This window comes from Perca fluviatilis, chromosome 19 (genome assembly GCF_010015445.1).
Source record: "Perca fluviatilis chromosome 19, GENO_Pfluv_1.0, whole genome shotgun sequence".
Taxonomy (NCBI): domain Eukaryota; kingdom Metazoa; phylum Chordata; class Actinopteri; order Perciformes; family Percidae; genus Perca; species Perca fluviatilis.
Genome location: NC_053130.1, coordinates 34,421,532 through 34,442,997, shown reverse-complemented (window position 1 = coordinate 34,442,997; position 21,466 = coordinate 34,421,532). Strand labels below are relative to the sequence as shown.

The following is a 21,466-nucleotide window of genomic DNA, read 5'->3' as shown; positions in this document are numbered from 1 at the left end:
ACAGACACACAGAGAACTCATGTTTATGTGACAGAAAGAGAAAGGTAGAAAGGGACGAGGAGAGCCTGCCCAAGGAAGAAAAACAGTCAGAAATAAAGGGAGAGAAAAACAATTGAAAGAGAATATTTAGGGGAAGACAGCTTTCCGAAAAAGAAAAAAAAATGGCGGCATTGTGGTCAACAAGGGTTTAAGATGCTTACCATGTAATTACAACATCACCACCACCAGTATGATTCAGCTGGGGACTTTTGTTGCATGTTATAAAATATCTCTTTTCCATCTTTAGCTGTCACATCTCTAATATCAAAACATTAATTTAAAAATACTTTTATAAAGAGCAGATTGTGGAAACCAGTTTTGTTTATTGGGGTTACACTGTCAATGGTTTCAAGATCAAGACTGGTATTACAAGCCTGCCGTTGGTGACAGACCATGTCTTGTGAATTTCAATGTGAAATGTCTTTTTAAAGGTTTGAAGAGTTGACGTTTCCTCAAGAATTTTAGACATGCCAGCAGCGTGGCTCTATGGATGGATTGGCACAAAAATTGGTACAGGCAGTCATGGTCTCCAGAGGATGAATCGTAATGACTTCTGATGACGTTTCCCCAAGCGCCACCAGCAAATTGACATTTTAGTATCCCAGTGAAATGTCTCAACAACTATTGGATAGATTAAAATGCAATTTAGTGCGCCTTCATGATCTTTGTAAGCTGATCCGCTGACTTTTTTTTATCTTGTGCCACCATCTGGTTAATTTGTCCAAGTCTTTGTTTCAACTCTCAAAACTGTTTGGATTCTTTACAATGAGCATTACAGGATATATAGTCTCGCATTGCCAGACCTTGCCAGGAAGGTCTGGCTAGTCCACACAGCATTCCGGGATGGGAGAAAAACCTGCTCTGGTTTATTGGCATTTCTTTAAACCAATCACAATCTTCTTGGGCGACGCTACGCACCACACGTCGCAATGGTGCCTCTGCAAAATAGCCTCGGGAAAGAACTTGTTTTGGTGGAACGTGGAATTAAAATGTCTGTTGAGTGTGTGATGAGAATCTTACTTGAAAAAAATTATAAATATAATTTGATTGTCAATTCTAGCTTAGATGATGTTTCCCAAATGCCAACAAAAACAAAGCAGAAGGTGAGGGACATCCGGCCGAAAATGAGGGACATCCGGCGGAACCCGAACAATCCCGTAAATGAAACATTCGTTGATATAGACAACAGGATATATAAATCAAAACCTACCCCATAGATACCTATGGTGGGACTCCCATTAATCCCTTGTGTTGACTATAAATCCAACTTTAGTCTTGTTGCTCTCTGCAGGAAAAATCTCTGAAACTTTACTATATACAGCACATGGGACATTAAACTCAATGAAACAACTGTTTGATCAAATGGCATTTAATGAGTAATTCTGACTGGCCTCAGAAGGATGTTAGGCTTGCATTTCCTTTCGGTCTGTCATTTTGTTCCAGACCAAGAGTGTTTGACAGCTACTGGACAGATGACCATTAAATTGCTGTGGACATTCATGGTCCCCAGAGGATGGTTTCTAGTGTTCTTGGTGGCCTCCATGACCTTTCCTCTAGCAACCCTGCTAGTTCTAAATGTGAGCTTGACCAACACACGACAATGTGTCCATGCTCTATACTGTATAATCAACAGTGATGCACACTATGTGTTTTTACTGTAAAAAGCAGTAAAAAGTTTGTGGTGTCCCAAAGTGCACAGCATGGAGTGTCACATATCAATGCTCAGCATTATGAGCCTCACAAGCCTGCGTGGTCCACATGAGAATAATTTAGCTCTATTTTGTTATCAGATTTGTTCTTTTCTGGATGCTAGAGGGGTAGGAAACAAGGAGGTGCAGAAGGGGTCACTGGTGGTGAGATGAAGGAATGTCCTGTCAGTCATTACTCTGCCAAGTTGGAGGTAAACGGCCGTTTTTGCGGCCAGGCCTGTTTTTCTCATCATGGGCTGCTCCGTATGAAACCGGATCCCATCGTGTGATTGAGATTTTCATTTTGTTTGTCTTTGCAGTGGACATGCCATCCCTCATCAGACGTTACTGTTTATTTTGATAGGCTGTTTGGGAAGGAGAGCGAGACAATCCACTGTGCATTGACCTGAAGGTTTACCACAGGAATCACAATACCCCCCTGTGTGGCTCCGATCCTCATTTACCATATGCCTGCTAGTCTTACAGCTGTGTCATGATAAATAATAATAATAGATTGTGCAGTCCACAAATACATAATGGTGATGACATATAATTTAGTGTTGGGTCGATTTCCAGTTTTACCGGTCCGATCCCGTGTATGAGCTTAAACCGCTTAGATTTCTATGCACACCGGCTGAAACGCCATTTGTCGTTCTGACAAATTAAAAAGTAGCGTATGTCAGTAACGTGACATCGTCACAGCGATAAATTTACCTTGTATTGCAAGCAGTGTTGGGCGGTAGTTTAACTACTTCTAAATAGCATTGCTGTTTTCTGAATCAAATCAGTAGCTTAGTTCCTTAATTGATCGAGTATACTGCGGTAGCGTAAAACAGATTGGGGGTGGGGGGGCTATTTTAGTCACTTTAAACATCAGATGAAGTGATTATTTTCTCCTATACAGATGATGCTGATCTGAGAACTGAGCCTCCTAGCAAGCAAGCTAACTAACTAGCTAGCCAGCTGGCAACTAAATTAGCGAAGTTTAACAACTTCACAAACTTTTGTCACAGCGTAGAAAAGCACAGTGCTCTCGCCAGATCATTTTCTGTAACAATACCACCACCATGTGGTCTGGAGTCGCTACACTGTCATTATGGGCTTTCTCATCAGTCTCCTAGTGGTAAAATTCTGTTTACTGGTTCGGTGTTTGAATTAATGTCAAACTGGTTTGAAAATGTTTACACCGGCCTCAACCTAATATAATGTAGGCTTAAAATGATCATTTCAGTTTCAAGCTTTCTTCATGTCATGTAACCATCCTCCTTCATATTGTGCATTAGCACAATGAGACATCAGAAATACAAAGATATTCAGTTTGAAATGATACAAAGGAGGGAAAGCAGCCAATCCTCACATTGGAGAGGCTGGAGCCAGCATGTTCAGTATGTTTGCTTTAGAAATGACTTTAGCTATTAAAGGATTAATTGAATATGTTGCTGATTAACAGACTAATGCTTGATTCAGCGCCAGGAATTTGTGTAAAACATAATTAAATAGAGAGAATCCTGAAAAATAGGTACAGTTGGTGACAGTGGCCCCAGGGCAAAACTGAGCTGCGAGGCCCCTGTTGACCGCCTGTTGTTCCCTCTCTCTGTTCATTATTCCTGGCCCCAGGTTTGGGGAATTCAACATTTGACTTCAAGTTAAGTATAATGCACCATATTGTAACCGACACATCTGTCTAAATTAGGTGAGCAATAAAATGTTGCATTTCCTGTTCACCACAACATATGTCTTTGCACTGACATTATATCCAGTGTCACTTTCCATCTGAAGATGAATAGGGTTGCTGTGTGCTATTTTAAAGTGATTGTTTACACCCATCATGTCTCCATCTGTGCTTGATTCATTTGTTTTGGACGGATGCGTCCAGCTGACTAATGTCTCTGATGACAGCACCCATTCTGAGCCTGGCCATATGACATTCAAGTGTACCGACTAATGACAAACAGCACTTGGATATGATGATGGAGGATTTCTTTGCTATGGAGGGCTGGAGTTTCTTGGCCAGCTCAAACTTAAGTGGAGGATGTAATTGTGGGGTTGAACCAAACAATCAAAGCATCTTACCCAAGTATGCAAGAAAACCTAAGTTTTACTCATCTGTGGCCTAAAAGCCTGTTTCAGTGACTTTATTGCACTGCAAAATACCAGGCACTACCTAAATAACTTTTCCGTCTTGACAATAGGACAGCGGTGTCAAACTCAGTTTCACTACGGGCCACACTGGAAAATAAGAATCACATCAAGGGCCAGACATTTTCCGGCGGAATTTCCAGCGGCACCTAAACAATCCCTGAAGTGGAACGTTGTCGATATAGACTATGGAAGCGCTGGGCACCCGTGCCCTCCCCCCTTTAGAACCGCCACTGTAAGTTTCGGCTTATTTTTACACCTGTAATATTAGTTATCAGCTGCTTTGATCTAAATTTATCAGTTTTTTTTTTTTTAATTAGAGTGTGTTTAAACACACATATAAAGTGATTTTTTCAGAGATGTTTTTCAACCTGGCGGGAATGCAGTTTTCTGAAAAACAAAGAATGCAAGTCTGGCTTTACTCCAAATATATTGGCAACCACATCTACATTCTTCTTCTACGCTGCTCGGTGTGTCAGATCATGGGGCAAGGGTGAAGAGGTGTGGGTGTTCAGAGAAGCTGAAACCCAAGCTTTGCTGTGGTCCCACCATCAGACTGCAAGGGGGGTGTTAGCTTGAATCTCGGGCTCCTCTTTCAGCTTTGTGGAGCCACAGAAACACTTCAAGGACTTGGGTGTACATTGGTGGCCAAATATTAATAAAATGCACAGGGAAGGCTTGGGGCCATTTCCTCTGTTTATCAGGCCCCAATCTAATCTTTTCCATTCATCTACCATCTAGAAATGCTCATATAATTTGGGTTGCTGTATCTATTTGTTACTATAGTTTCTTTCACTTCCTTTCCATTTTGGTTTAACCCTCTCTGATTAGATCCAGACTCCCCCTGGTCCCCTCTAGTATGTTAGACTTGTGATGTTTATGTCGGTGGTTCTGCTTTTGTTATTAACGTAACAGGCGAGAGCTATTAGAGTGAGACCCTCCGCTTTAACACTCAAGAGTAGTGTGGAGCGCAAAACTCCTCCAGCACACATGGTAAAAGCATCCATTTAGTTGAGCAATCTCTCTCCCTCTCCCTCTGTCTGAGCTTCTGTTTTAATAGCTTGCATAGCGCAGTGTGTCGGCTACCATTTCTCCTGCCTGGTAACTCAATTTAAGAATGAATCACCTCTTTAAATCCTCACAGCACCTCATTCTTAAACTTGGCAGAAGACTGACTTATGAAGTCACATGGGGCACTGGGGGTTCCAGCCCCGCTGGTCCTCAGGGAAATATCCGGGAGATATTTCACATTAGGGATGTGACAAAGCTGGACTACACATATTTGCCTCACTCACCACGGTAATATGACACATAGGGTAACCCGAGGAGACCAAACCAGTGTGTTTTGGTTGGTTTAAGACTGCAGGGTGTCAAGAAAGCAACTAATTGTAATTTAAAATCCATGCTGTGATTACATTCCTCACAAAATGATGATGTATGTTAGTGGCCCCGCGATGAATAACACTGAGAAATTGACTCACAAGTTGAAAAATGTTAGCTCATAAAAATTCCTGCAGCTCATAGTAGCTGTAAATTTGTTGGAGGTGCATTGAAATCCGTTACGTAAGGTCAATAAACCTGCTCCCTCTTCATACCATGGATTCATGGAGCCTTGAAATGAGGGGAACCATCAGTATTACAACACCAACACTGACGTTTGATAAACCTGCACCTGTTATGTTCCCAATGTGTCCATTCAAAAATGGTTAATAATTAACTACTAATGATATAAATGTGTATATAATAGTTGTTATTTTTGAATACAAATGCACTTGGCTGTGATATAGAGGAAGGCTCGTTCTTACACTTGTTCATGTACCCAGACGTATTACATTTTGGCATGACCTTAGTGACATTATAGTCATGTCCAGACCTTCCTCCACAGCGCTGTGGAGGAAGGTCTGGCTAGTCCACGCAACATTCCGGGATGGAAGAAAAACGTGCTCTGGTTTATTGGCATTTATTTAAACCAATCACAATCGTCTTGGGTGGTGCCTAGCGCCGGACGCAGTACGCTGCCACTTCAAATATATATAGATAGTTTCAGGAAGGAACTTGTTTTGGTGGAACATGTGTACGTTCTAAAGTTGTTTAAGTAGTTAGAACAGAAAACTCTGACAGATAGTCTAGCTAGCTGTCTGGATTTACCCTGCAGAGATCTGAGGAGCAGTTAACCATAGTCCTCACAAATCCACCGGAGGTTAGAACGCCAACACAAAGAAAGCGGAAGGTAAAAGACATCCTGCCTAAAAAGAGGGACATCCGGCGGAATTTCAGGCACCCCCTTAACAATCCCTGAAATCTACGCCTATAAATTAGACTAATGTCTCATAACTGCTAATGTTTCTGGTCCCATCACTAAAACAAAGTATTCTGGAAATGGTCACGTTCCTAACTAATTGGAATGATGGCCAAACTCCAAAAATAAGACCCAAGTTGCATATTTGATGCTCTCGGGACTTGCATCTAGCCCTTTTATTTAGACCCGCTTGATCTGGACTTTTGGCGTATATTTTTACACTCTGGATCGGGACGTACGTTTAACTGGCATGCAGCATGAGAATGGGGCAGTTTAGGAAAAGATCGTGGGTGGGGTTACAAAATGTAGGTTTCAGTGACACGCGGGACAAGAACGGGACATGAACCCGGTCTCCTGGAGCAAAGTCCTGTGTGTCTTTCATACTATTAATACTACGTCATCGTACAGCACCGCAGTCAAGCTGCTGCTCTGCCCGGTGCGTTCCATACAGACGCTGAAGGGGGATTTTTGCGTTGGTATCTGTTTCTGAGAGCCACTGACCAAGTGTCAGTATTTGACGAGTTGGGAGTGAGAACGGGTTGTATTTACTGGCTTCCTTTTTTCTTGTTTGTTTTAATAGAGCTGTTTTCATAAGACTGCTCTCTCTGATATTTAATTTATCAGGTTCTGAAACCAATAGCATTATTTAGATAAAGTCTCAGAAGACTCTTAATGAAGAACATGGATATATGCACAGTAAGCATCAACAGATGCAGGAAGGGCAACGGTGCAACCTGCACAATACCCGTACTGTTGTCTTAACCCATACATAAAACACTCTGTGAGTTTACCTTGGTGAATTTGTTGTTTTAACCATTGCTGATTTGCCATTTGTCTGGGTTAAGTAATGTGCTACGGGTCAGGCGGAGGTGGGGTTTCCCTCCCAGGACGCCCTCGGCCTCTTGTTAATGCGAGGCAGAGAGGAAGAGAGTGGCGCCTGGATACTGCTCACATTGGAACTGCCTCAGCCTATTATTAGAAACTGCCATCAATAGATCATTGAGAATAATGTTATCATGTCCTCAAGATGGATTGATACGTTTCCAAGGGCAGGATTCCTGCACAGCGAAAGTTTGGAACTATATGAAGAAATTAGATATTAACTTTGGAAAAGTAAGGGAACTTTTTGTTGGACCTTGGTTATTTTACATTATGCAACATCTGTGGATGTGATATGAGTCAGTAAGGGCAAGATGACCGTGATGATCAATTATTCTAATGACATTCAAATCTGTGAATCCAAGTAGTGAATTGTGAAACAGTTACTGCAGGAAAGCTGAAAGAATGAGTTTCTCAAGCATGTTTGGTCTTTGCTAAAGAACATACATCACCATTTTGAGAAGAGAGGGATGAAAAGATTGATACCACATTCATGTTGTTCCATTATTTACGAAGCAAGAACCATTACTGCATCTTAGATTAGCATAAAAAACAGGAAGCTCGTTTAAAGTGTTATAACCAGAACCTCTCATGAACCGTACATATAGCTATGAAAAGTAATGCAGCGTAATACGTATGTATTCCACGCATTTATTACTTTATGCATCACAAAGAATGCTGATGTATAAGACTGCAGAGATCCACATAAAGAGCAGGTCAGGGAGGATGGGTGGGCCTTATACAAAGGGCTTTCAAGCCCAGGGAGTGTCCGAGTGTGTTTGTGTCCCGGAAGAAGTTAAGAGGAAAACACAATACCACCCAGTTCATGTTAAGTACTACTTAAGGGGACTGTTGTTTTAATCCAAACCACAATCTTTTTTTCTAATCTAAACTAGCAGTTTTGATGGCTAAACTTAACTGTCGTAGCCGCCTGACGGTCACCTTTTGTCGACTAAACTCAACTGTAATGGCCACTGAAACAATGTCGCCTCACAGTAGTGTTGTAGTACTGGATCTCAGTCTTGGTCTCGAGACCAGTCTCAAGACAACGTCTCGGAATCAGGGTCAGCCCTATATTCCAACAGCCCTATGGTCCCACATTTCTAAGAATTTTTTTTTCAATGAAAATTAGGCCCTATGTTCCCACATTTCTAAGATTTTTTTTAAAATTACGCCCTATGTTCCCACAGGGTTAGGGTTAGTAGGGTTAGGGTTAGGGTATAATAGGTTGGGTGTAATTGGCTACCAAATCTTCATCTCCATCTTTCCCTTTACTAGATTTGTTAAATGTAGCTTTTTCTGATGTGGGAAAGAAGTCTTCGAAACATCAGGCAAAGGCTGTATTATCCATTTACAGAAGGATGCATTACAAATAATCCAAACCAATTAATCATAAGCACACAATAGAAAATTAAGACAGACACTTGGCATCATTTTTTGAATCAAATCCCTGTCCCTTAAGTACATCTTCCTTTGGCACGGATTCTGCCTGTGAAAGTCTCTCCACCCAGAGAGCTTTTCACTTCAACTCCCACCTCAGACATCCACCCGCCACACCTACAGCTATGGGAAATGGCTCCAAAACCCCCACAGGATGTGTTTGAATCAATCGTTTAAAAACCCAAAGCAGATGAATTGCAACTGCTATCTCTCTGTTTTCCACAGCCTCGTCTGTCTCTCTCTTCCTTTTGGCTGTTGACATCGAGCAAAGGAAGCGTGAGCTGAATGACATATTGGTTTTCATTACAGGGGCCCGTGGACTTATGAAGGTTATTTAACGGCAAAGGGGCCCTCTTGGGTTACAGTCAGGGCGGTGGGCGCATCCAAGTCAAAGGCGTTGGGAAGAAGCCTTTTTTTTACATCTTACTTTTTTTTTCTCCACTGTGTGGATTTCCTCAGGTTTTCTCACACATTATCACTCACTATTTAAAGAGAGAGTCCGTCTCATTCCTTTTAGCACCTCTTAAGGTCTTCCTCTTTTGGCTCAGTCTTATTTGTAAGTCTGAATTATCCATCTGCAGCCCATAGTTTTTTGTTTTCTGCTAAAAGGTGAGGTTTTGCTGGAAACCAGCTGACCTCTGTCAGTTTCTTCAACCACAGAACTCATTACTTCTCCTTCCACAGATCTTTTGTGTCCTGCTAATTCCTGCCCTGAGGCCTAACAACAGCTCACCGTGTTCAAGAGCAAAACCTGAATAAACCCTCAGTGTGCCTGAATGCAACCCCACCATTAAGTCAATGAAAAAGGAGCTGGGGCTAAAGGCTCATTAAAGCTCTGGCCTATTGCAAAAAGGCCCTGACTGTGCATTGCTAGTGGTTAGATGAATTAGAGAGTCAGGGAAATGTAACCGTGTATCCTGAGGCACTGATGTTTAGCCTAATTTCATAATGATAGACCGTGGGGTTTATTAGCTTCCCAAGCTCGGAGTAAAGTGTTTGTTGCATGAGAACATGGAACTAATGCAGTCAAACATGATTTAGTGGACATATGTATATAAAGTAAATATAGTATGTCTTTCTAACTCTCTTTCTTTCTTTGTTTTTTGATCATGCACAACAGAACTTCAAGAATTAAATCCCCCTTTCAATACCATGGATATAGAGCCACTCAGCCAGCCATGCCAAAAGACGTATTTATGAACTTCAAAATCAAATGGAAAATAATGTCAGAATGAAATAGAACAACGTGGTGTCAACATAAAACACAGAGCTGTCAAGCCGGAGAGCAGAGTTCACTTCACAGTGACAACAAAATACTTTCACCCAGGAACCTTTAGTTCATTCCTCAGGAGTGTTTAAATCCAAACCATGATTTTTTTCCTAAACTTAATGAGTCACTGTGGTGCCTAAACTTAACTGTCATCGCTGCATGCCGCTCACTTTTTCTGGCTAAACTCCACCACCACGGCCCCTGAAAGGAGCGTCATCTGGCGGTGCCTGTACCCGGCTCACAGTCACCTGTTGGCGGCTAAACAACTGCTGCTGGTAGCCGGCGTCCTGGAGCTCTGTAGCAGCTAAAGCCAACCAGCAACTGCTGCTCAGATTTGATCCTTCTATGGCACAACAGACTGTTCACGTTACAGTGCTTTACTTAGTTTAATATACTTCTATTTTAGGTATATAATATATGGTATATTGGTGAAGTAGCATTGATCACTTTGAGGGGATACATTTAGTCCCCACCGGGGATACAAATTCAGCAGAGGCAGGGATATTTCGACCAGATAGGGGGAAATCCCACGCACCCCCCCAGAAAATTGCACCCTGGTCATAGTGACGAACCCACTGAGAACTGTCACCAACTCTGCACTTCACTCAGCTTTTTAGCCTTTAGCTCATTGCTTCTTTTAACCCCTAAACCTTGTTTCATTCATCAGATGGATAGAAATGTGACTCTCTATGAATGTTCCTCTGTCTTTTGGATTTGTAATTATGCAACTGTTTGCCAACAACTTTATAGGGTGATAATATGTCAGATGTTGTTTTTTCTGCTTGTTCTGCTACCCTTCAGTGGCCAAAGGAACCTATTAATGCAGCTTTAAGTGTGGGCTTAAAAGTTGAGGAAAGAAAAGTGAAAGGTATGATTTATACGCCTCTACTTCAGTCCCACTCATTGCCATGAATTGCATTGGGAAGCTTGACTTCTGTCCAGACTGGAGTGGAGCAGGACGTTTTTCAATGCATGCATTTTCCTACTCCTGAGAGCAATTTCAGAGAATAATCGTTGAGTCAGGTTAATAGTGGCTTTTCTGGCAAAGATGCAGTGTTGTTTCTGTGGTGACCTGCTGTAAGAGCTGCTGGGTAATTATTTAATCCCAGGCTTAGCGTTGTTCTTTGTGGTCTTGGGCCTGTTGGAAAATATTCCAGTCTCCCTACAAAAGGTATTGAGAGCAAAACAACTACACTCATTCATTTTTCCCATTCTTGGATTGGCAGGAATGACATGACATGAAACAGCTGGGGAGGGTTTAATGGAATTAGATGCTGTTTGTATAATACGGGGCAGGCTATTTGGCCTCTAATTGATTTAATGCGTCAGATATCCTGCAGAACGGTACTTTTACAGTCTGCACATGGAGATTTCATCAGTGCGAACGGCATGTTGTTCCTAACCCTAAAGCAAATTGGCTCCACATTTGTGAAGCCTGTGCTCTGAAGGTGTCATATCCCAAAGAGGCTATAGATGCAACATTCTTCTCCAAATGACACCCTTTGGCCATGTGCATTTGGATGTGCAGGTTCACCCTCTGTCCGACAGCCAAAGCAATATCATTCCTAGAGTTTACAAGTGGCTTTTCAGCAGTATTAGAAAGCATCTTTTCATATTAGCGTGGCCCCTTTTTCTTCACATTTGACATTTTTTCATAGCAAGAAATTAGGTTAGCATGGAGCCAAAGAATCACAGGCAGCTTTTGAACTATGACTTCATGTTTTACAAGGCAACAAATCTATACAGGCTCCATGGGAATGGCTAAGCTGTCTTGTATATACTAAATATTCAGAGGATGAAGAATGGGAGCCTTTGTCCTGACTCTGTCTGTGCCTCTCTTTCCACTGGACAGGCTGGAAATGAACAGAGGAAATGGTGTTTGATGAACTGTTAGTTTGTCTATATGAATGTTTTTTTGTGGAGGGCTCTGAACCCAATATCAATGCTGTTCGGGTTTATTATTCCCCTGTGGCTGCAGGAAAGAGACGTCTGTACGATTTTTCAAGAAAGTCAACTAACCTCTCCCTCAGACGGCTGTCTATCCACGTTTCATTTGGAAACTGAAGGACTCCATGTGTGTGATATTTCCAGGTCTCAATAAGAGGTGGAGGCATTTTTCTTCTCCATGAGTGGGGTACAAAAGTTCATTTAGTATTATCCTTTGATTGATACACACCCCTCAGTAAATCCCCTCTACTGTTTGCACAACTGCAGCTGAAAATCCTTTGAGTGTGAAAGTGAAGTTTCATAGCATAGTATTCTTTTCCCCTAAAAAAAACCAAATCTGCAAATTTGAACGATTTTGTCTTCAGAGCCAAGTGATTAATGCATGGCTGTGAAGGTGATTGGACATGCTCTGCTGACAATGCAAACAGGCCTTTCACTGTCCTGTCACTATATCTTTAAATGAAACCTTTGACGTCAGGGTGGATTGAGTTTTTACATAACGTGGTGTAAAATCTCAAGCTCACCTCACACCACCTGCACAATTCATCAGGCTACTTATTGGTCCAGGCTGTCTGATTTACAATGAAAAATCGCAGTAAAGCCAACTGACGATAGTGTTGCACACCAGCGCAGTTTATATCTGCAGTGGAGCTTTATAAAGGATGAAGTGTCCTCAGTTTCTGAGGACTTTACTCTCTGCTTGCCAGTTGAGTTGGTTTAGGCATCTAATCATGATACTTACGGGATGCTGCCTATGGAGGTTTCCGTCTGACCCCTGGGGATTCTACATATCCTATCAGGAGGAGCTGGACTATGTGGCTGGAGTAAAAGACATCTGGGCTATCTTCTTTAGCCTGCTTGGTTTTATTTTTACAATGATGATGATCTGATCTGATCTCGCCCAATGGGAGACCTGCTAACATCTTAACTGGCCACATGGAGGCGGAGCATGCCAATGAACCAAGTATGTGGTACTAAGGTCATCAATATGCAAAAACATAAGAAATTTTTTCACATTTCAATAAATTACTCACCGGGACGTGGGATCTAGTTTGTGGGACGGGGTGCTGTAAATATGTGTGTGTGTATGTGTTTGGGTGGGGTGGGGGGGGGGGTCTAGGGCACATGTTCCCTGCATACTCCATGTCCATTACACCCTTTCTAGATCCAAAAGGTACATGAGTCATTTTTGGAGCACTCGTGTGTCGTTTTGGTAGGCAGTGATAAATTACCTATTTTACTTAGCCTGGGTAAACCCTAACGAACTTCCGGCAAATTTGAGATTTGCTCTGCAAGTCAGTCTGGCGAAGAGCCCATTCAAACCCATTTCCAATGCCCCCAAACTCGAGGCACCAATCACAACCGCTGAGGCGGGCTTTACACCAATCACAACTGTTGAGTCGGGCTTTACACCAATCGCAACCGTTGAGACGGGCTCTACACTGATCACAACCGTTGAGGCGGGCTTTACGCGACGGCGATAGCGCAGCGATGGCGAGCAGCCTTTTTGTTTACAGCCAACATGACGGCTACCGAAGCGCAGCGTCACCTGGATCGTTTGTCTGATTGGTTGGACTATCCAGTTGCACCCAGAGGCATTTGAGCGGCAGCAGTTACAACTGAGAAGGGTCTGGTGTCAACCAGGCTATATTTTAATACTTAGGTGTGAGGAATTGTTTGATCCATCTCTCCCATTAATCTTGACGAAAATATAAATCCTACATGCTGCCTGCATTAACCTCAATCCTCAGTCCAACACTCTGATCTCAGTGCTTGAAGAAGTCCATAGGGCCGTCCTCCAGTGGACCATGACATGCTCACCTGGACTTCACATATATCTTCCAGGACTTAAACTGGCCTTGACGTTTCTGTCTATGTCTGCTTTCTGCTGCCCTATCTTCCAATTGTCTCCCAATGTAGTCTGGAATATAGCCTTCCTCAAATCTCTCTGTGGTGCTCACCAAACGGAAGCCTGGCACCCCAGGACATTTTCACCGGCTGCTGCTGTGTGTTTACAAGGGCAACTGCAGAGGCAGGGGAATCTGAGAGAGCAGTGGTCGATGCGGGAGCCTGTGGTGGGTTTTGGGATCTGGATATTTTCAGAACCTAAATTCCACAGGTTATTCCTGGATCATATGCTGCGACGGAGATGTCCCATGTCTCAAGATGGCAGTCCACCTGCCCACCACATCAGCTTATGTAAAACAAAAGCTGAGTAAAAATGGGCCATTACTATGGTGGATTTGAAGGGTTGAATTTTTGCAGATGCAGAGGTTAAAGTATCCTAGTAGAATATCGGGGCACTTAAGAGTTGACCATACTCTTTGTGTACTGTATGATACTTGCAAAGTGTCCTAGACATTTGGTTGCATATTTGCTTTAAGAACATGCAAAAGCCAGTGTTGAGTAAATGACTGTAATAAGAGCAGGAAAGGGGAACGCCCATGACTTTGCATGTTGGCATGCAATATTAAATCTCCATTTCCGGCCACATCTAACTAGTGGCCTTACATAAGCAGAAACAACAGGTGTTAGCAATAGTTAGACAGCATTAAGCTCAGCAGAGGATGACTTGAAATACATGACATCAATGCAGTCAAGCAAATTCCCTTGTGAGTGTGTGTGTTTATGAGTGTAAAGTTTGTTTCATGTTGTGCCCACTGTTGCATGTAAAGCTGTTGTTTCAGCGGCCCCTCGTCAGGCGCCACTTCATGCGCTATATTTGAACTCCCCTCCTCCCCCAGGCCTCCCAAAGTGCCTTTGGATCAAGGTGCTCTACAGTATGTCCCTTGGGTGAGTGATCCCAGCCAACAGGATGTGATGGCAGGCCCAGAATGCAACAGGAATCTTGCTTCCATGTTAGCTTTCCCCACTGTTGCATTCAGAGAAGGTTTAGGCTTACCCTTTAGGGAGTGGATAACAACTGCAGGAATGACTGAAACAGCCATGCCCTGCTGTAACTGAAACTTCATCATGCTGATCCCGTCTCACAACAGAAACCTCACAAATGTTAAGATTGTTGGTGGTTATATTGTGTAGAAAGTAAGGTAGCATTTGTTAGTTTAAAGTTATCGTCCCTAAGATTTGGTGTGCATTTAAGTAGTTAGTGCAGTGTCGTACGGAATGGGCCAACTTGGCGCTCAGTATTGCTGCCCGCAGCGTTGCCAGGGGCCGTGCCCGTCCGGATCACGTGGCGGTTGGGAATGTGTGCCTGGTCGGAGCACTCCGATTGCTTGCTCCCTAGAAGTGCTCATCCGATCGACCTCACACGCGACACCACACTCCCTTGGGTCCTCAGCAATACACCTGCCAAGTGCGAAGTCGATTGGATGAACGGTTACCTAAATGCTGACCTAAATGCTTCAAAGCTTCGACAGCTGCCATGGGAATTGATGTTTCAAATCAGTTTTTGAATGCTTTATTGTTGTTGTTGTTTGTTTTTTTAAATACATCATTAGATATACATTACTCCAAAATATGCCGCTGCAATATGAAAAAGTAATCCAACATTATTCATTAATATTAGTTAATATTCTCAGGAAAACATTAACCAAAAATGGTATGCTGAAATGTGAAGGACAGTCATACATGCATACACAGACAGAGATGTTAATTTATAGTTTAATGATGCTGCTACAGCGCCACCTATTAGCCAAATGCCACCGGATGTGACATTTCCACCATGTCTACCAAATGTGGTTGCAATAGCACAAATTGTTCAGTAGATATGACCTTTTTTGTAATGTAAGCCCTGCCCACAGCATTCGAGCAAACGTTGAGGGTCAGCCATAGCAAAACTGTATGGAATATCAGAAAAACGAAAAGGTAGCCTTTTCCGCCTTGGTCCAGAGATGTTCTGTACCACTTTTGTTGCATGTGTGATTGCTAGACATTTGCAGGAGGAGCAGCAAATTTGGATACAATTCAAAATGGAGGAAAATCGGTCTAAATCCAAATTGGTTTAAATGCTTTCATGGATAGATTCTTCTGGAACCACAGAATCCATGTTTTTTTCAGCGACTTAAGGTTAATAAGTTACAGGCCAAAACGTAAAATTCACTGTTATAGCGCCACCTCCTGGTCACATTTCACCAAATATGACACTGCATGCCATTAGGTCCCGAGCAATACACCCGCAAAGTGTGAAGTAGATCGGATGAACAGTTCTCAAGATATTTGAATTCCAAATTAATGTCAATATCCAAATGATAAGGAATTTCATGGAAATATGCATATTTCTTCTGTACAAAAGGAAATGTTCTGGTCTGATGGTGAAATAGAGCAAACTGTGAGGTGTGCAGGAGCATTGCAGGGGTTGTTCTAAAAACAACTTTAAGTAGGTGTCAGACTTAGAATAATAATTCTAATTCTCTGGAAGACACACATAACTCTCCAAAGCAATTAAAGTATCTCAATCATCTTCTGAGGACAATTAGCAAATATCCGTATTTAGTTTCATGGCAGTGTAGTCAGCAGTAGACATCTTGTCCTGGACCAAAGTTTTAGGTGAACCCACCAATCAACAAACACTTTTAGGTCCAGTGGTGAGGTACTTGTTGAAGTAGGCCACTGCTGCCGGGCTGGGCATGCTTTATATTGATATGAATAGGAAGCAACTTGCCCCTTTCCGTTCTTTAAGGTCCTTTAGGCCAGGTCACTAGTAAAAAAAAATATTATGGAGGGGACTAAAACATTCATAAAAGTTAGAAGACCTATTTGAGTTGCCCATAAAATCCCTCCCTCCCCTGAACTCTCTTTTACTTGTTCCAACTGCTTTTCATTTTATGCATGTGCAAAGTGAACAAATTGAGCTGACAGCTGGCTTCAGGTTGGGATGGAACAGTCTGAGGAGCAGACATAATAAACCTGTTTAGAAGATAAAGCCAGGGATTTGATTTGACCTTTTACGCAAGAGATTTGTCATTAGTGATTTTCCCCACCTTGCTGTGATTGACGTAACAACATCTTTAATGGCCCCTGTCTGAATTCAGCAGTAATTGATTTTGTCCGATAACCTCATTGTGCTTGTGAAAAGGTCAAGGGAAAACATACTGGTTATTGTGAAAGGTCTTCTTTTTTTTACAGGGCTGACTGTGAGTCATAGCTGGGCCTGGCCGTCTGTCCCTCCCATAAGTTTTTGATAAGAGTTTTTCTGAGCCTAATACAATCTGAACTACCAAAAAGTAGAGTTTTGATAAGGTTTCTCTGTCTGGACATACTAATAAACCCAGCTATGCAATAAACTAACATGACTTTTGAGTCTTTTATAGAAGAGGATTTCACACAATTGAAGGGTTCCACCAAAAGTGATACCAATACGGTACCTTTTTGGAATAAAAATACAATATTCATACAAATAATTGAAAGTTCCTGGTAGATGACTTTGTAACATGAGCGCTGTATATTTACAGTTTACCTTGTGATTGGCGCAACTAAAGAGAAAACAGCTGCCGCTATAATAACTTTCTACAGTTGTAAAATCATGTCTGTGAGTATTTTAAACAACTTGGACTTCCTGGATCTGATTGTCTCACGGGTACCTTAACAACACATTGAGACCAATGTTGACCCCTGCGTTGTATGAAAGCAATATTAAAGAGGGAGTAAAGACAAGTACAGGGCTGGTCTTTTGAGAACTAGACCAGCCCACCCCAATCAGCCAGACACCACCCATCCTTGCACTCCCCTTTAACACATGTACATACCAGCAGGGCTCAACATAAGCACCATTACCAGCCAAATGCTTGTAAAATATGCACGTGGCTGGTAGATTTGCTTCACTCACCAGCCAAAAAAGCAATGGTAATATTTTGAGTGGCTGGTCAAATTTAAACATTCACTAGCCATTTAGCTGGTGGACCAAAAGTTAATTTTGAACTCTGCATACCAGCCCCTAATACTGCCACTTAACTGAGTGGTAATACAGATACAGTAGTACTCACTGAGTGAAAAAGGCTACCTGGTTCTTAATGGGAAGATGGCTAATAACGTTGATGTTAGAGCATGGGTATCATCAATATGTCTTGTATAGCAAACAGGTGACAAGTCTGTAAGTTAAACTAAAGCTGCATTTTGTACACAGTATGCAACCTGTGTCATAGTGGAATGTGGATAAATCAGGAAGCTATAGTAGTAACTTTGCCCAGGCCTTAGCTTGCTAACACATAACTAGCATTAGCTTACTAACAGCTAACTTATCCTCTCTGGTAGACAAAAGGTGCTAAAATAAACCATTTTTTTAGCTAGCTTCCGGCACTTTATTGAATTTTTTTTCGGGACTTAAATGCGCTCTGTTTCTATGGTAGGATGAAGGTGGGCCATTAGTAGGATGTGATTGGCCAGTGTTCAGATGAGAGACAAACCAGTGGGCCAATCCTATGATCTCTCTCCTCTCTGTGGGCCGGTCAAAAAAAAGAAGAAGCTTTCGACCGGAGTGCAGCACATTCAGCCCACACAAATAGACCGGCCCACCGGGAAATCTCCCGGTACTCCAGACGGCCAATCCAAACCTGGACACCCAGATAGCAATGAGTCGGCGGACCACCGGCGGTGCTCCAGAGGCAGTAGAAGCGTCAGAATGGCGTAATCGCAAACACGTTTGCCGGCGTACCGCCGGCGGCAGCCGCTTTTTAAAAGCGGCTGCCGCCTTCCTAACGCCTTCGTTCCGAGGCCGGCCCGCGGGACAACCGCCGTTCCGCCGCCATTATACCAAAGGTGGCCCGTCGGAGGCAAACGCTATTTTCGAGCGATCTGCCGCTGCTTATTGTGTATATATATATATATATTCATTTATTTATATTTAATATTTATAGCATGCAGTTTATCAAGAATAATGATTGATCAAACCAGACAAATTTCCATTTGGCGTTTTAATTCCACATTTCAAAGTACAGTAACTGTCATTGAAACAAGACGTGTCAGATCACTGAAATACACACACATATATATTAGATATTTACACATACATACTGAGGTAAAAACAGTAGTAGAACAGACCATTATAACTGCAATGCTGACTTGTGACACAAGGATTTACAAGTTCTATTTAACAATAGAATAAAAGTTAAGCACTGTGACGGAACGAAAAATGCAAATGTTAAATAAAAACAGAGTAAGTAGAATATTTGGTGAAATAGGATTTTCAAGCCATTGAAATAAGCCAATACTAAAGTCACGTTAAGTAGAATATTTGGTACAAGAACAGATAATGTGCAGATATCAAGTATTAGAGGTATAATCTAGGATTTACAAGCTATTATTTATAAATAGAATAGTTAAGCACTGTAACAATGACATAAGCAGCAAATTGTATAGGAAGTAATTGAGATCTTTGGTATCAAAGAATGTGCAGGATACCAGGTAATATACATTTTGACATTAAATTTACACATGACAACAAGTGGGAACAATGAACAGCAGGAAATCTGGCTGTAGAGAACACAGCCAATCAGAATGTGTGGAGTGGTTAGGGTCTGCGTGGGGTAGTGGGCTAAGAATTTTAAGCTAAGAACTTTCAAGCCTGACTACAGGATCTCCAGAATGAGGCAGCGCAAAATGGGCATATCTTCAGTGATCCCTCGTGGCTTCTTGATGTTACTGACTGCAGCATAAAGAAAGTGTTCCAGTTGTCAGTGATGCGGGGGTGTCAGCAGTCAGCCTAGGTTTAAGGGGTCGGCTGTGGGTCCCTCTCAGCTGTGCGGCGCCTTTTTCCGCCGTATGAATTAAATGTGGAATAATCATTTAAAGGGGTGATAGAATGCAAAACCGATTTTACCCTGTCATAGTTGAATGAGGACAGTTCGGTGGGTAAATAGGACATACATAGAAGCTCAAAGTCCCACTGACACCCCTTTACTATGAAAATCTCATATTTTGAAACTGCCGCTGAAAACGGGCGAATCCCAACAAAGCTGGAAGTTGACGTCAACCTCCCAAAAACCGGAACCTTTGTCAGCCCATGGGTGTATTAAGAGAACGGTCACGCCCCATCATTTACATAGGCTACACAACTGACCTGAGATCAGGTAGTCTTCTGAATCTAGCTAGGTCACGCAGATCTCTGCTATTCCATTACAAAATTTTCTCCGACTGTGTGTCGGAGTTTAGTGCCGGTGTTGGTGCTGCCTGGGTTGCTACATCGCCGCCCTGACCGCAGTGTCAGCGAGCTTGTTACGCCCGCAATCTTTTACCGCAGCCCGCAGGTTCCAGTAAATCTTATAATGGGTATGTGTGTTGAGTTATTTAAACAAACAATCGGGGAAATAAACGCCTCTTGTCCGCGAGTCTCATTGATAGAGCCGCGGTGAGACTAGCTAGCCTCCTCCTAACTCTGACATTCACAAAAATACATTCAATTGGAAATCCGAAATCGGACAAGTGTTAGCTAAGCTTTGTAAGACCTTGAGGAACCTGTAATGACGAAATTCAAACTGTAAATATACTTTAGTTATGCGAAAGTGAGCTAGCTGCGGTATTTCCCCATTGTAATGAATGGGACATATAGCAAGCAGCTGCTCGTCCTACAAAGACGCCTCGCGTTCATAAAAATGCCTTAAAATCAAATCGGACACAACGGTTAGCTTTATAAGACATTGGGGAATGATGTTGTATAAGTGGCGTGACGAAATTCAAACTGTAAATATAATTTAGTTATGGCGACAGTGTAGCTAGTGCTCGCGGTATTTCCCCATTGTAATGAATGGGACATATAGCAAGCAGCTGCTGGTCCTACAAAGACGCCTCACGTCCGTAAAAAAGCCTTAAAATCAAATCGGACACAACGGTTAGCTTTATAAGACATTGGGGAATGATGTTATATAAGTGGCGTGACGAAATTCAAACCGTAAATATATTAGAGTTATGCCGGCAGCTGGCCGCGGAGCCCCGTAGTGCAGTATCCACAAAGGGTGACTTTGCCCTGGGTATGGAGCCCAGCAGGCTGCCGCTTTCTCGTCAGACTGTGTGGAGCTCCTAAAGTCCGACACGTCTTACCAAATTTGCAATTAGCCATCAATTTTTGTAAAACGGCCCATATTTCAGCTTTATATAGTTGATTTCTCGCTTAAAAAAAGTCTCAGAAGTGAATTTGGTAATGAAACATTGCAGTGTCTGGAATATGAGATTCTGTCGCTTCTCTAATGTATGTGTATTGGGGATTCGCTCAACCAATCAGAGCGCAGCTCATCTAAACATTCATGACCATACCATATTTGGAAGAAAAGCTCTTGTTACAAATAGGGCCAAAACACAGGGATGCATAAGGGCCAATAAAATATCAACCAGGCCATTTTCAGCCCAACCAATGTTACATACCCCATTAGGAGACCATAAGGAACAGTGTGAAATACCCTATATAATCATTCTATCACCCCTTTAAATCTAAGCTTGATACACAATGGGCCTAAGTTAAGCAATGTTTTTAAGCTTGAAAAAAACAAGTTAAGAGTCAATGTCCGCTCAATTATCATTATTTGAAGTACTTTCAAATAATGAAGGAAAAGCTGACGGAGGTAGTCAACAGCTTCTAAATTCTACTAACTTTATTATTGACTTGATTAAGCCTCTGAACTCGAATGAGAAAATGTGTGGAAACATATTGTAAGTCAACAGCTCTGATGAGAGATCACAAGTAGAGACACTACTTAATTTAAGGGATATTCAGTAAAAAAGGATTGGATGATTTAAACCAAATTGGGACACTAAAACGCTCCATGGAAACATCGGTATATAAAAAAAGATAGGAATAATAAAACATGCATTCAAGTA

General features: G+C 42.2%; 1 protein-coding gene across 17 annotated transcripts in view; it reads left to right on the top strand.

The window, feature by feature from the left end:
* col13a1 (collagen, type XIII, alpha 1) overlaps nucleotides 1-21,466 on the top strand; it is a 169,877-nt gene that overhangs the window by 49,574 nt on the left and 98,837 nt on the right. The gene's annotated exons all lie outside the window — the stretch shown is intronic.